Source organism: Amblyomma mixtum, chromosome 3 (genome assembly GCF_055824585.1).
Source record: "Amblyomma mixtum isolate Tamu chromosome 3, ASM5582458v1, whole genome shotgun sequence".
NCBI classification, from domain to species: Eukaryota; Metazoa; Arthropoda; class Arachnida; order Ixodida; family Ixodidae; genus Amblyomma; species Amblyomma mixtum.
In genome coordinates, this window is record NC_143014.1 from 288,240,677 (window position 1) to 288,254,899 (window position 14,223).

General features: G+C 43.3%; 1 protein-coding gene across 1 annotated transcript in view; it reads right to left on the reverse strand.

Moving 5' to 3' along the window:
- Positions 1–4,245: 4,245 nt before the first annotated feature.
- The window catches only part of LOC149355101 (uncharacterized), a 74,466-nt gene continuing 64,488 nt past the window's right edge, over positions 4,246–14,223 (reverse strand). Inside the window, exon 6 of the transcript XR_016291434.1 lies at positions 4,246–4,315. The gene's annotated coding sequence lies outside the window, so the exon portion shown is untranslated. The remainder of the gene's footprint in view (positions 4,316–14,223) is intronic.

Here is a 14,223-nt window from a genome sequence, read left to right on the forward strand (position 1 = left end):
CGGATCCTGCATCACAAACACTGCGCAGCGTTATCTTCGTCGACAGGCTACGCCCCACTTTAACAGCAGTTCAGCAGCGCCAGTGGCGAGCTACGGACAGGCGTTTTTGAGAAGTCCCTGCGCTCTTTTCCCAGGTTTGTGGTACTTTTTCCACACTTTTCTTCGCTGCGTATGCTCAAACCACTGCTGCTGCCAAGCTTGCTAGATTGTTTTTGTTTTCTTTTTTTGCTGTTGTTTCCTACTGAGTGTGCTACATTATAGCTTGCTATGAGTGACTCTGAAAATGAAATTTGTTTCGCCTGCAATCTTGAGATTGAACCTGCTGATAATATTCTTAAATGTAAGCAGTGCGCGTACCCATGCCACGCAGAAAATTGTTCTGTGTTAACAGATGCGTCTGCGAAGACCAGAAGTGGGAACTGCAGCAAAAATTTTGTTTGTCCGACATGCAAAAAAGCGGCTTCCCGTAGTGGCGCGGCGAATACAAAAGACGCGTCTCAGGACTTCAATGTAGCTGCCGCGTTCGCTGAACTGAGTCGCAAGCTCGACGCCCTCTTGCCACTTAAGGAACAGGTCGACAACATCGAACACTCAATTCAAACTATGTCTGATCACTTTGATGATATCCTAAATCGTCTTGACAACCAGGATAAAGAGATCGTACAGATTAAGAAAAGGCTCGAACATGTAGAAAACGCCAATAATGCTGAAGAAATACGCCAGCTGCATGCTGATATAAATGACCTTGAGTTTAGGAGCAGAAAAACGAATCTGGAGATACATGACGTGCCGGTAACTGACCAGGAAACCATCCTCCAGAAAGTCAATGAGGTGGATAAACTAGTTGATTTAGCAGAGGTCGAAGAGAGTGATGTTGAGGCTTGTCATAGGCTCCCATCTAAGCCAAGTAAAGTGCCTGCTATTTTAGTGCGGTTTGAAAGGCAAACACTCAAAGAGTGGATGAAAAAGCGAGCTTTGCTCCGAGAGAAGGACAGCAATCTGCACATCTGTGACAACCTGACACGCCGGGCAAAGCTTCTCTCAATAACTAAAGAATGGGCCAAAAGCAATAGCTACCGATTTGTTTGGTATTCAAATGGCAAAGTCTTCATCCGCAAGAAGGAAGGCGACTGCGTGCAGGTGGTCACCGATGCACGCGATCTAGCGAAGTTTGTCAACTGATAATTTCCTGTTCAGTGCAATGCCATACCACAACTTCTATCATGGCTGCAAGCGTACAGTCATGAAATTTATGAGCGTGAACACGGGAGCGCGTGCCAGATAGTCTCCAACCCTACTCTAGGCGCTACGCAGCGGCCGCCTTCATAACCAAAGTGGAAAGGGAGGTGTGACCTCCAGCTTGCTGGTAGCAGGCAAGGCGGTGTAACCCTTTCCACCGCGTTGCAGAAAGCAGCCGCCGCGTGTCGCCACAAGTAGGGCTCGAGGTTATCTGCCACGCGCTCCCGTGTTCACGCTCATAAATTTCATGACTGTACGTTATCTGTTACCCAGTGCTATAAGCCACACGTTGCTCCCACAGTGGCTGTGTTCGTCTGTATTGAAATGCTTCCATCTCAATGTGCGATCCTTAAACAACAAACTAGATGAGTTTCAAATTTTACTCCAGAGTTTTGGCTTTTCGTTTGACTTTGTTATGATTTCAGAATCATGGCTGAACACGAATAACTTTCATTTGCCGTCATTTTCAACGTTTTCTGTGAACCGTGATTGTCGTCGAGGTGGAGGAGTGTGTATTCTTGCTAACAACCGAATTGAGTATGACATGGTGGAAGACCTATGTTATATGTCTTCAGATCTGAAAGTTGTTTCTGTAATAACCAATAATACTGTGTTTTCTGTGTTTTATAGACCACCGAGCGGTGACATTTCTTTGTTCTTTGAATACATCGAGTCCTTTCTTACTTTTATAAGCGAACATAAATATGAGTTAGTCATAAGCGGTGATTTTAACATAGACATGTTATCCAATGCAGCAAATAGTGTCAACTTCGGTATAATTCTGCGCAGCTTCGGTTTGGCGATTACTACCAAAGAGCCGACCGGTATAACCTCGAGTTCCGAAACACTTCTTGATCTATTTATCACCAATATCAATCCTTCATCCATAATATCCGGGGTAACTTGTTGTGATTTGAGTGACCACATGGGAATCTATTTATTCTGTCAGACTGAAACCCAAATTCAGAAAGCAGAATGCATCTTTAATCCAAGTCATAACAGCAGCATCCCTCGACGCTTTTCGTGCGGAGATGTGCGGTGTGTAAACTGGAACGATGTATATAACAAAGCCAACGCGAATGACGCTTATCAAGCCTTTGCAGAAAAGTTTAACTCTATATATGGCAAGTACTTCCCTCTTAAAAACAAACGAAAAGATAGGAACGTACGGAAACCATGGATATCACTACAGCTACTTGCGCGTATAAAACAGAAGAACAAACTGTACAGTTCTTTTGTTGCATCCAAAAACATTTCTATTCTTGAACAATTGAAGAAATACAGAAATAAGTTAAGCAGTGACATCCGCAATGCAAGGAGACATTATTAAGAGAATTACTTTGGCTCAGTCGACCGTCCTGACATATTTTGGAAAAAGCTGCGATCCTTTGATGCCAAGTATGTCAACGCTGCCATTGATAAGGTCACTCATGACGGAAAAGATTATGCAGGAGAAAACTTAGCCGAAGCATTTAACACTCATTACACCCAATATGTTCAACCTGCATCTGACCTGCACCATAGACGTATCTCTAGGTGTCCCGCCACTCTTTTCCTTGCACCTGTTGATGAAAGGGAAATTATACGAACATTCCATGAATTATCAAACTCCACTTCTTGTGACGTCAACAACATCCAGATTCGCCCTGTGAAATATATCATTGAATACATCTCTACTCCTCTCGCTTATATATTATACAACCTATGTCTAGAAACCGCTACCTTCCCCTCAGATATGCAAATAGCAAAGGTGACGGTCCTGTATAAAAAGGGTAATAAGAATGACTTTGGTAATTACAGACCAATTAGTATTCTTCCAGTATTTTCTAAAGGTCTAGAAAAAATCGTGCTAATACGAATGGAAAAATTTCTGCAATCTCATAACATAATTACTAGTTCACAGTACGGATTCAGACAGAATAAATCAACAGAGCTTGCCCTTCTTCACGAAAAGGAATATATATTAGAATATTTTGAAAACAAAATGTTAGTACTAGGCATATTTGTGGATTTCACGAAGGCGTTCGACAGAATTAGTGACAGTATTCTTTTGGAAAAGCTTGAACTATACGGGATACGAGGACAAGCTTTGCATCTCTTGAAATCTTATTTCTCATCTCGAAAACAATATGTTCAGATTAGAAACTTCAAATCATCACAACGCTCAGTTAATACCGGTGTCCCTCAGGGCAGCATCCTTGGCCCTCTGCTGTTCAATTTCTACATTAATGACATTGTAACTATTGACAATTCCGCCCGCTTTATCATTTATGCCGATGACACTACTATCCTTATACCTGGTGATATCTGTGACGATCTAAACATGCATGCTAATCGCATATTAAAGGATCTAGAGAAATGGTCACTCAAATTTTCTTTCAATAAATGTGTCAAAGTCCAAAGCTGTACTTTTCCGTCCGAAGAATAAAACTTGTAGTGCAGAACTAGCTCTCTCTTATAAATCACAAGAAATTGAAATAGTAAAATCATTCAAATCACTTGATGTTTATTTTCACGAAAATATGCTGTGGGATGACCATGTCAGTCATGTCATGTTGAAGACATCTAAGGTTATAGGTTTTCTATCACGCCACAGACATATTTTACCACAGACAGTCAAACTTGCCTTATATAATTCTCTATTCTGTCCACACCTAAACTACTGCACATTAGTGCACTCGGCTCTGACATCTCCATAAGCGTACGGTGTTCCCACCTTTTGTAATCTGCGGTTGCTGCAAATTGGCCCAATAGCTTAGTTTCCATAAGAGCCAGCATAACTATAGTACGCTATTCTTCAGGTTCTCAGGGAGCCGTTTTCGCCGTTGAGCGCAAGCAAAGCGAATACCTTGGATGCAAGGAAAGGCTCGCGTCTCCATGCGGTACCACGGCAACACCACCCTCGACCTCAGCCTAAGCAAGTGGCGGCAGCACATGGCCTCCCAGGACTCCAGCCACTGGCACCAGGTGGGGCGGCGACGCGGCTTCGGGGTGGTCGGTGGGCACAGGATCACGCTGCCCGTATTGGTCGCATCGAGCGCTTGCCCACAGCTGCCAGTAGTTCGAGGACGCTCACCTGCACGCCGTGCTCCTATGTGCCGGCTCACGACCCACCACCGCCGCCACCACGAAGGATGTATGAGGTACCAACTACATACCGTCTTTGACAAAAGTTACCAGGTTGCATGGTTTGTTCTCTGCCGTAAAATGGAGCATTTATGCTACTTCTGCAAAGTTAAATGTCTGGTAAGGTATGTAGCACCCGAATCCTCACCATTCAAGGCCCTTGGGGCTTCAAGGAAGTAGTAAGATCTGCACTATTACGAGGGAGAAGGAAACCGCGCATCCTGGAGACTTTGGAAATGATGTTAGTTTGTGCCTGCGAACTGCATTGACCTGGCTTATGTTACCGATATGAAGTGGAAGCAGGAGGAGCTGAGACATGCACAAAATAATATCATGCTGATGGGACGATGGTGTTTGCAATACTTAATGCTTTGTTTCATCCGCAAAAAGTAGCCTTACCAGTCCGGGCTGCTCGACTTATTCAAGCATCCATTCACGCCCCAAAAATAATTTCTGGTCCCCATCAGTACGTCACTTCGTCACCGATATTGTGTTGAATCGGCCAGAAAACAGCGAAATCAGTTTCCTATTGGTAGGCAAGAGGAGGACTCAAGCTAATTTACTTTCAAAGCTTCTATAGGCATCTAACAGATTCCTATTGACAGTCAAGAGGAGCACTCAAGCTAATTTACTTTCAAAGCTTCTATAGGCATCTAACAGATTCCTATTGACAGGCAAGAGGAGGACTCAAGCTAATTTACTTTCAAAGCTTCTATAGACATCTAACAGATTCCTATTGACAGGCAAGAGGAGGACTCAAGCTAATTTACTTTCAAAGCTTCTATAGACATCTAGCAGATTCCTATTGACAGGCATGAGGAGGACTCAAGCTAATTTACTTGCAAAGCTTCTATAGGCATCTAACAGTTTCCTATTGACAGGCATGAGGAGGACTCAAGCTAATTTACTTGCAAAGCTTCTATAGGCATCTAACAGTTTCCTATTGGTAGGCAAGAGGAGGACTCAAGCTAATTTACTTTCAAAGCTTCTATAGGCATCTAACAGTTTCCTATTGACAGGCAAGAGGAGGACTCAAGCTAATTTTCAATCAATGCTTCTACAGGCATCTCACAAAAAATATGTTTATGCAATATGAACATATAAACTATAGAAACCCTCTGTTTGTCCAGGAAGTAGAGTTTATTTCTTCTAGGATAAAACTGGTTGCAGGAGCGATGACGAAACTGAAATATAATTGTCGTTGTTTCTGTAACGGGAATTTCACCTTTTTTCATACCAGACGAGCAGCATGACTAAAGGTTTCAATAAAACTTGAAAATAAACATGATTTGAAGTAAAAAATATTTCAATTCAATTCAAAACTTTATTTCCAACGACTCGTTGGGGGTCATGAGGCAAAAAAGCTGCCATTGGCAGCTTGAGGGTGCCTGATGCCTGTACAAGGCAGCAGCATATAGCCAACACAAAATTCTGAACACATGTGCAGTTACTTTCACACAAGTTGACTCATCGAAACACATTCGAAACACATCAAAACAGAGCACAAGAAAGTATACAGTACGAAAAATATAAAGGCAATGAAAATACATTGAATACGATTAGCTGCACAAAAACTGGGATGAGAAAAAAATTTCACGTGTCTGTTTTCTATTACATGCGCTTAAGTCAAAATTTGCAGACAGTAATTTGTTAAGCAAGCACGGCAAGTTGTGCGTGAGTGACTGTAGCATATAATTTGTACGTCTGCGTGGTATCAGCCATGTCTCAGATCCACGGGTGCGGCAATCACTTTTCTGTTTCTGCAAATGCGAAAGGTATTTTATGAGGCTCTTAAACTTTTCATCGGAAAATCAGTATGAGTACAGTAGACGGAACTCGTAAATTTTTTCGACGCTTATTATGTTATACCGTGTGAACAATGGTGCAGATGAATGTAAATAGGACACATTTGCAATGCAACGAAGTGCTTTCTTTTGAAGAAGGAGCAGTGTTTGAATATTTGTTTGTGTGGTTGTGGCCCAAACCAGTGTACAGTAATGTATGTGAGAGGAAAACAGTGCATGATAAATTTGAAGTTTTGCTCTATCTGGAAGAAAATGACGGCACCGTGCTAGTGCGCCGACTGACGTAGATAGTGTCCTTGATAATGATTGAATGTGATGATTCCACGACATGTCAGCAGCAAAGGTCACGCCAAGAATTTTATGTTTCTTAATTTCTATGGGTGCACCCCCAAGAACCAACCTTTCTTCTATCTTTGCTTGCTTCCCTCTAGCCATGAATAATATGCTCTTAGATTTATTGCCATTTATTTTTAAACAGTTCTTACTTGACCAATCCCAAATTATTGCAAGCTCTTTTTTGGCTTCTATTAATAGTTCGTCTACATTTTTACCGGTGAAAAAGATGCTCGTGTCATCTGCGTAGAGCACGTATATTGCATTGCTTTCCTTTTGCACGATATCGTTCACATAGATGTTGAAAAGAAACGGCCCTAAAATACTTCCTTGTGGCACGCCGGAAGTTAGTAATCTGTGTGATGAGTCACTTTCAGCGATAGAGATGCGCTGCTGACGATTCAAAAGAAAAGATTTAATTAAAGCGAAACCAACTCCTCGGACACCATAACTGAACAGTTTGTCTAGTAATATTTCATGGTTTAGGCGATCAAATGCTTTGCTGTAGTCAATGAAAATTCCGAGGGTAAGTCTGCCTTCATCAATATTAGAGATTATTAATTCCTTCTCAGTTAATAGTTCTGTTTCCGTTGACGTGCCTTTGCAAAAGCCATGTTGAGCATCTGAAAGCATGTTATGTTTAACGAAAAAGCTGTTCATGCGCAAAAGAATAACCTTCTCTAAACCCTTAGAAAATACAGGAAGCGCTGAGACGGGTCTATAGTTGTTAACATCGTTTTTATCGCCCCCCTTAAAAAGAACTGAAACTTTAGCGATTTTTATCCTGTCCGGGAAACATCCAAATGTAAGAGCCAGATTGAATATGTTACTAGATGCGGGGCAATAGTATCGATAACGTATTTCACTGCCTTTATTTGAAAGCCGTCAATATCGCTGGCATTGGTGTTTTTCAAATTTATAAATGTGCGATAGATTTGTTTCATCCGTTGGGCAAAGAAATAGTGTCTCCTTACACTGGTAGTGAAGCAAAGCGCTAGTCGAGTTGTCGACTGCTGGCTTTGCCACATTGACGAAGTGTTCATTGAAATACTCGGCTAGAGGAATTCCGGATAATTTTTTGCCATCTATTGTCAATTCAGAAGTGTTTTCTCGTGTTATTTGTCTATTTAGGGCTTCGTTGAATATTTTCCAAACTTTGTCCGGACGCTCTTTTCTTGCAGTACTGAAAAGGTGGTGGAGCACGTAAGCAATTTTTACGATGCGTAAATCTGAGAGCACTGCTTCTAAGTGTGTTGATGAGTTGAGAACTTAGGGGTGAACGGTTTTTTGTTGCAGCAGCTCTCTTTGCACGTTTCGCTGCTTTGCGATAATCGCGTACTTGATCTGCAGTGAACTTCTGCCTCGGCCACGCTTTGCTGTCTAGCCAGATGACTTATACGCGAGCGATTATACTAGGAAGATGAAAACTGCATAGCGCCGCAACCTCAGTCTCTGAAAGCTGGAGGCCAACTGACAGCGGCGGCGGGGAATTTTTCTTGTGTGCATTCTCTATCCGCGTTTAGGTGAATGCGACAGTGGTGCATCGTAGTTTCTAGCGTACCTCGCGGAGGCGACACTCCATTGTTTACTTATACCCCGTAAAGTCAGGCGCGACAGTGGTGGCACCTCATCCAGTACATGCGGCGGAGGGGGCCAGCCGCTCCCATCTTGAGCCAGGTCTGCTTTTTTAACGGAGTGAGGGGGTATTGTATGGCGCCTCCTGGTGGGAGGAGGGCGCCCCCAGACCTGTTTTCATTCGTCGCGTAATCGACTTGCCCTAGTCGGAGGGGTAGAGTCGCGTTCAAGGTGATGACGTCTCTGGGGTGCGCGTCTCTGCCACACTTTTTTGCCATGCGTGCCTGCCACGGCTTTCTGCCTACGGCGTGGTTTTCGGCACACCCAGCCAAGTAATGCTCGCGCATTAATAACGCAGAGTGAACTTAATTCTTACTACGAGCTACCGTCTGCCACTCTATGAAAGCGAACCGTAATATCATTTTCATTGGTGTCCTGAGAGAGCCCGGGAGCTTTTGGTTCGGTTGCATGTCCTGCACACTTACCCCGCAGAAAGTCTGAACTCCACCCGTCCCTGCATTAAGAACCATTCAAGGCGACATCAAAGATTAATAAACAAGATTAATGGCATCATATGCCGCCAGAGGCACACACTTCCGCCTAGAGTTAAATTATTAATTTACAATGCATTTATATTGCCACATATAACTTATTGTCTCATGGTCTGGGGGACAACAACCAAGCAAAACCAAATGAAAATTCTAATGGCGCAAAAACGAGCAATTAGATTAATAGCTAATGTGCCGTGGTGTACTCATACGGGTTCCTACTTTGCATGGTTCAGTATCAAGAAAATCTGAGTTATTCCCATTCAAGATAATCTCTATGTATAAAAATGCTGTTTCAACTAAGAATGATCTCCTCTTATCAAGTTTCAACCTCATTCGTTCGATTCCATCTTATAACACACGGAACAAAATGTCATGATCCGTACCTTTCTGCCGCACTACATACGGTAAGCAGTCAGTGACATATAGTCTACCACACTACGTCAATATTCTGCACAAGAACAACATCATACTTGAAAAGACTTCACGGCATAAATTAATAACACTTATTCCTTTGTTTGAATGTGTTTGAATGTGTTCCTTTGTTTGAATGTGCATCAGTTTGACATCATGATTAGAAAATATATATATATATATAGCTTTGTGTATTTTCTTTCTACTGGATTTGTATCGGTTGATTATAAATGCGTTTCCTGTACATAAAAATTTTGAGCTGTTTCTTTTGTCCAATAATGTCGAGTGATAATAGAGGCATAACATCATGCAAATGTTAATGTAGATATTTTGTGGCTGTATTTTCTTTTGTGCTTGTGAGTGCGCTCTTCCACTGCTGTTCTGATTAGCTGCCAGGCGATACCGCCGACAGAGGGCGCAGGGTGGCCCTCAAGCTGCACCAACGCAGCTTTTTGCCTTGCGTCCTTTCTCCTCTGTTACTAATGTAACCTTGTGAGAGTTAATAAAGATGCATGTATGTGAAGTCGCTGTTCCAGCGGACTCTGGACTGAAATGACTGATATGCCTTTAATGCAGGCGGAAACAGTTGGGCACATCTGCCCTGCAAATGGATCCTGGGCCCTTTGAAAGAGCCAGAGCACAACATGAGCACTTGCGCCGATTCACGGTGGTGGATTCTGTGCGACCACTTCATCGTCGCCTACGAGTGTGGAGGTCAAGGTAAGTGTTACAGCTGCCATTTGGCTCGTCTTAGCGAAGGTGAATTGTAGTCAGATGCAGGAGGAGTATGTGAGGAAATGCGAACAATGCGAGTTGGGGGGGGGGGGGGGGGGGCATGCACGCCGAAAAACCCTCGGCGCCCATCAAGACGAAGAGTTAACGTAAAGACAGCTCTTTCCACCTGATCATTTTCAAGAAGCAAGGGAAGGAAACACGTGGCATGAGGCAATCCTCTACCACTCATTGCTGTCTTGGGAACATTCTTTCTGCTCACTATCAAAAGGTATCAGGTGGAGAGCGAGCAGCTTCAAAGAACAAGAAGCGCATTTGATAGTGTCCTGCAGGTACTCACTCCAGGCTAAGCGGCGGCGACATTGCGGCCGTAAGTCGTCAAAAAGATCTGCTGCGCTGACCATCACTACTGTTTTTTTTTTATAAGGTTTTACGAGATATCGAAAATATCAAATAGGAATCTAATATTTTACGCTTGTTGGCAGCATAACCAGTTTAAGAGCTTAGCCTCCAGTGTATTTTGATAATCCCGAAGGATGCGACTTTTCTAAATAGATTGAATAACAGGAAGTGCTTCCACGAGCCTTAGCATTATTGTACGTGCACATGCTTGGGAGACCTTCACCAACGTCGACACCATAACAACGGGGCTCTGTGCCCCATCCTGTGTGCCAAGTGATAGCTTTTATTTCATTTTGGAGTGTGTACAGTTACTGTACGTCCAAATTGCCATACTTTGCCTTTTACATTAAGAGAGGTCTGACTAACTAGCGGTGGGTGGTTTAGGAGGGAGCAAAACCAAACAATGGATCTACGATCCGAAAACGAAATAAAGTGTTCGGGATAAATTTCTAGGGTGCAGTCCATCGTCGACAGCGCAGTGCATGTAGAGTGCTGTAACGAAGAGCCCCATGTTTTGCGGTGCTTACAGCAGAGGCTTTTCTTGTCAACTGTCATGGAACTCTCTTAATTTCGCCGCTCATGCCACGCATGGCGCGAAAGTGAGCGAAGCCTGGAATCTGTGGTGGAACTCCTCATAGTTGCTTGTACTTCTGCTGTTCATGCGTGCCATCACGGGAAAGGAAGTGAAACCGACAATTACCTGTGACTCTGAGGATTGCTCCGCGACCATTCCGTTTGCTACCAAGATGTGAACTTTGCATGAAAACGAAATTTACATCAGCATCAGCTGCTGCCTTCTCGCTGATGTTCAACACTCTCGGAGAAAAATTTTGAAAATCAGAAAAAATGTAAGATACTGTTACGGGACTTTTTAAGGTAATTGTCCAGTCTTCAGATAAGTAGCAAAATCTTTCATTTAAAGTGTTTCCATCAGTCGCATCGAAAAGTTAAGACTACAATAGAAAGCCAATGAGGAACGCTTTTGACGATAGCCCAAATGTTAATAGAAAAAAAGCAAGAATGTCATCGCGTGGTCTGCGGATATACTGATTATTATAGTGAAACCTCGGATTAATAATTATGAAACAATTGCGTTCACAAAATCTTTCCCTTTCAACATTGTTTTTGTCCGCAATTGTTGGATATGCTAGTAAAGGAAGTTTTTACACAGAATTGTTTCAACGCTGTTTGAAGCAATGATCTTACTGGTCCAACCCATCCACATAGCTTTAATGTTCATTTATCAGTTGAATACTACCATCGTGTCTTTTATTATTCGATATTCGGAGCTTACTACACATATTCTCTTCTATTCAACAAAATTCCGCACTTGGATGCCATGAATAATAATCTCATCCAAGCCGGCTGCTACTGCGGGCAATGTTCGGAGTGGAGTAGAGGGCTCCAGTGTTATTTTCTGGGAATAGGAGGCGTAGTACAACCTTCACGATCAGTCCACATGAGGGCACTCCTATAGTGACCTCCTGTGAGTCCTGTCTTGCGCTTTCTGGCTGGAAATTTCCTACTCTCTCGAGCCCCCAGTTTGAGTGCTGCCCCTGCCGTACCCTGGGTTCGACAGCCGGGAGTATCTGTTCTTCCCTACAGATGCCCCGTAAATACCAATATATTTGTTATTTTGAGCCAGAACACCACTATCTCACATTTCTTATTTAACTCAATCTGTTCTGTTCTTTCCCTGTGCCGTTCCCGCCTTTTATATTCTATACGCTCCTGCGCTGTACTCAATTTCAACCCTTTTCGTTAACGTCCGAATTTCTGCACTGTTGGTGAGTAGTGGCAAACAGCAGCCATTACAGTGAAATGCTCATCGAGCTAAATTCCCCTCAAAATAGTCTTTAGTTAAACGAACGTTTCACGTATCTCCCACGGACACCGAATTGGGCAAATTTCATCCACCAAACTACGGAAACTGCACTCCTGGAACTGTCAGCTTGCGAAACCTGTAGCGGAGGATGTGAAAGTGGTAACTGCACCCATGAAGTGGATCGCACTGTGATGTCTGCACAGCTTCTCTGCTATCAAGAGAATTTTCCTTCTTCAGAGGGGAACATCAACAAACAGCAGGTATTAGATAACTCGCATATATTTATATTACCAGTGCGTCGACTGTGTGCTTTGGACATTTCATTTTGTTGTTCCTGCAGCTAACACGCATGCGAAACCATGAAGTATAGAAAATGCTGCTAGATCTGCGGGATCCTAAAGTCCATGAAAATGTTCGAACCATTAAGCATCGTAGCGTACGATTTTTAGTAAAACCACTCTTCTCTGGCGGACTAAAGCTTCCATTTTTTCTCCTTTAAGGCACAGTATTATTTATGTTCCCAACCAGAATAACTGCGCGCAAGTGGAATTCAGTATCGACAACTTGTTACAAAGTCCAGCAACAAAACAATGATGTGGCCATTGTTATTGCGCATGTTTCAATTTAATTTGTTCTGCAACAGAATACGTAAATTTGTAGTGTTTATTCTAAATTGTCTACGGAACATACTGCGGAACATGCTCGTCCGAAATTGTCTGCGGAACATGCTCGCAGGCCGTGCCCGGGACACTACGCCCTCCCCGGTCACGCAGAGGGTGTCCAACACCTGCCTGACCGATGGCGTGTACTGCAGGCCTACCTGACCACCCTCCTGCGTTGCAAGGGGCATTGGTTGTTGAGAAGGCATTCGCTCACCTCTCGGCGATTGCGGTGATGCGCAGCTTTCGAGCTTTGGAGCAAACCCTACGGTCGGCGCGGTGCCGCTACCACGGCGTCAAAGTGTATGCTGCGATGCTTCTCCAGGATACCCTAGAAAGCACGCCCTATGCCGTCGTACAGAAGAAAAGGACTTATTATAGAGATGTTTTGACGCGGTCATCGAGGGGCGCTAAGCAATACCGGACGACTTTTTCGCTATTTTAATTGTCATATTTCAAAGTTATTATGCTGGCCTTAACGCGCATTTAGATGCACTCTACAGCTTTTCTTTCTAGTGCATAAATATGTGAGATATACTTGAACTTCGGGCTTGTTGTTTTATTTTGTTATTTGCGGAAATTATTGAAAAACTATTTAGTAACTAGGACGAAGGTAAGAGCTGGCAAATATATTAAATGATAAAAACGCTTAAGGACTGGCTGTCAAGAACAGTGCTTAGTTGGGAAAAATGAGCAGAGTTTGATGAATGTGGCGTACATTTTCCCAACGGCGCTAGCATGCCTGTTGCATTCCTGCCTGCTCCGTACCTAGAAACCTCGAAAGGGTGAATTATATTGTACGCTTTTTTTAGTGCGCTATCACTAAGGCTTCTAACCTCGAAACACCCGGTTGTCTGTCTGTCTGTCTGTCTGTCTGAAGCCTGGTCACCCTGAAGGAACAAAAGAAATATTGCAGGAACGGCACCCCTGCGTTTCGAACTATCGGTGGCTCGAACAGGCAAGCATCGCTGGCCACTGCATAAGAGCACTATGCTATCGCCACAACCAAACACCCCTTCAGTTTAACTGCCATCCAGAGGCCCGTGCACTGTGCGATGAAAGTGCACGTTAAAAACCCCAGGTGGTCGAAATTTCCAATGCCTTTCACTACGACGTCCCACATAGCCTGAGTAGCTTTCGGACGTTGAACTCCCACAAACCATTGTAAACCATAAACCAGAATGCATACAGAACGCGCCGCTATCGCAGTGCCCTCTCTGAAGGTGCGTTAGGCGCTCCGAATATTTTAGTGGCAAAATTTTAGAGGCTCAAATCAGCGATCTCACCGATCTTTTCTTGAAGCCTGACCTTGAAATGTTATCCTCGAACCTAAAGCGAACTGAAACGCGACGTGCTGGGGCACATTCTTCGTATTTAACCAAATCAGCTCATTCGGCTGGCTGTAATCAACCAGTATTTGTTTGTATTTATGCGTATTTATGTATCTTCATAACGCCATTACGGACATTAGTGTAGAAAGGAGACAAAAAATTGAAAGAATTGAATATGAAAGCACAGATGACAATTCGAATCTAGTTGCGAAAGGTGACGACAGAAAAAAAAAG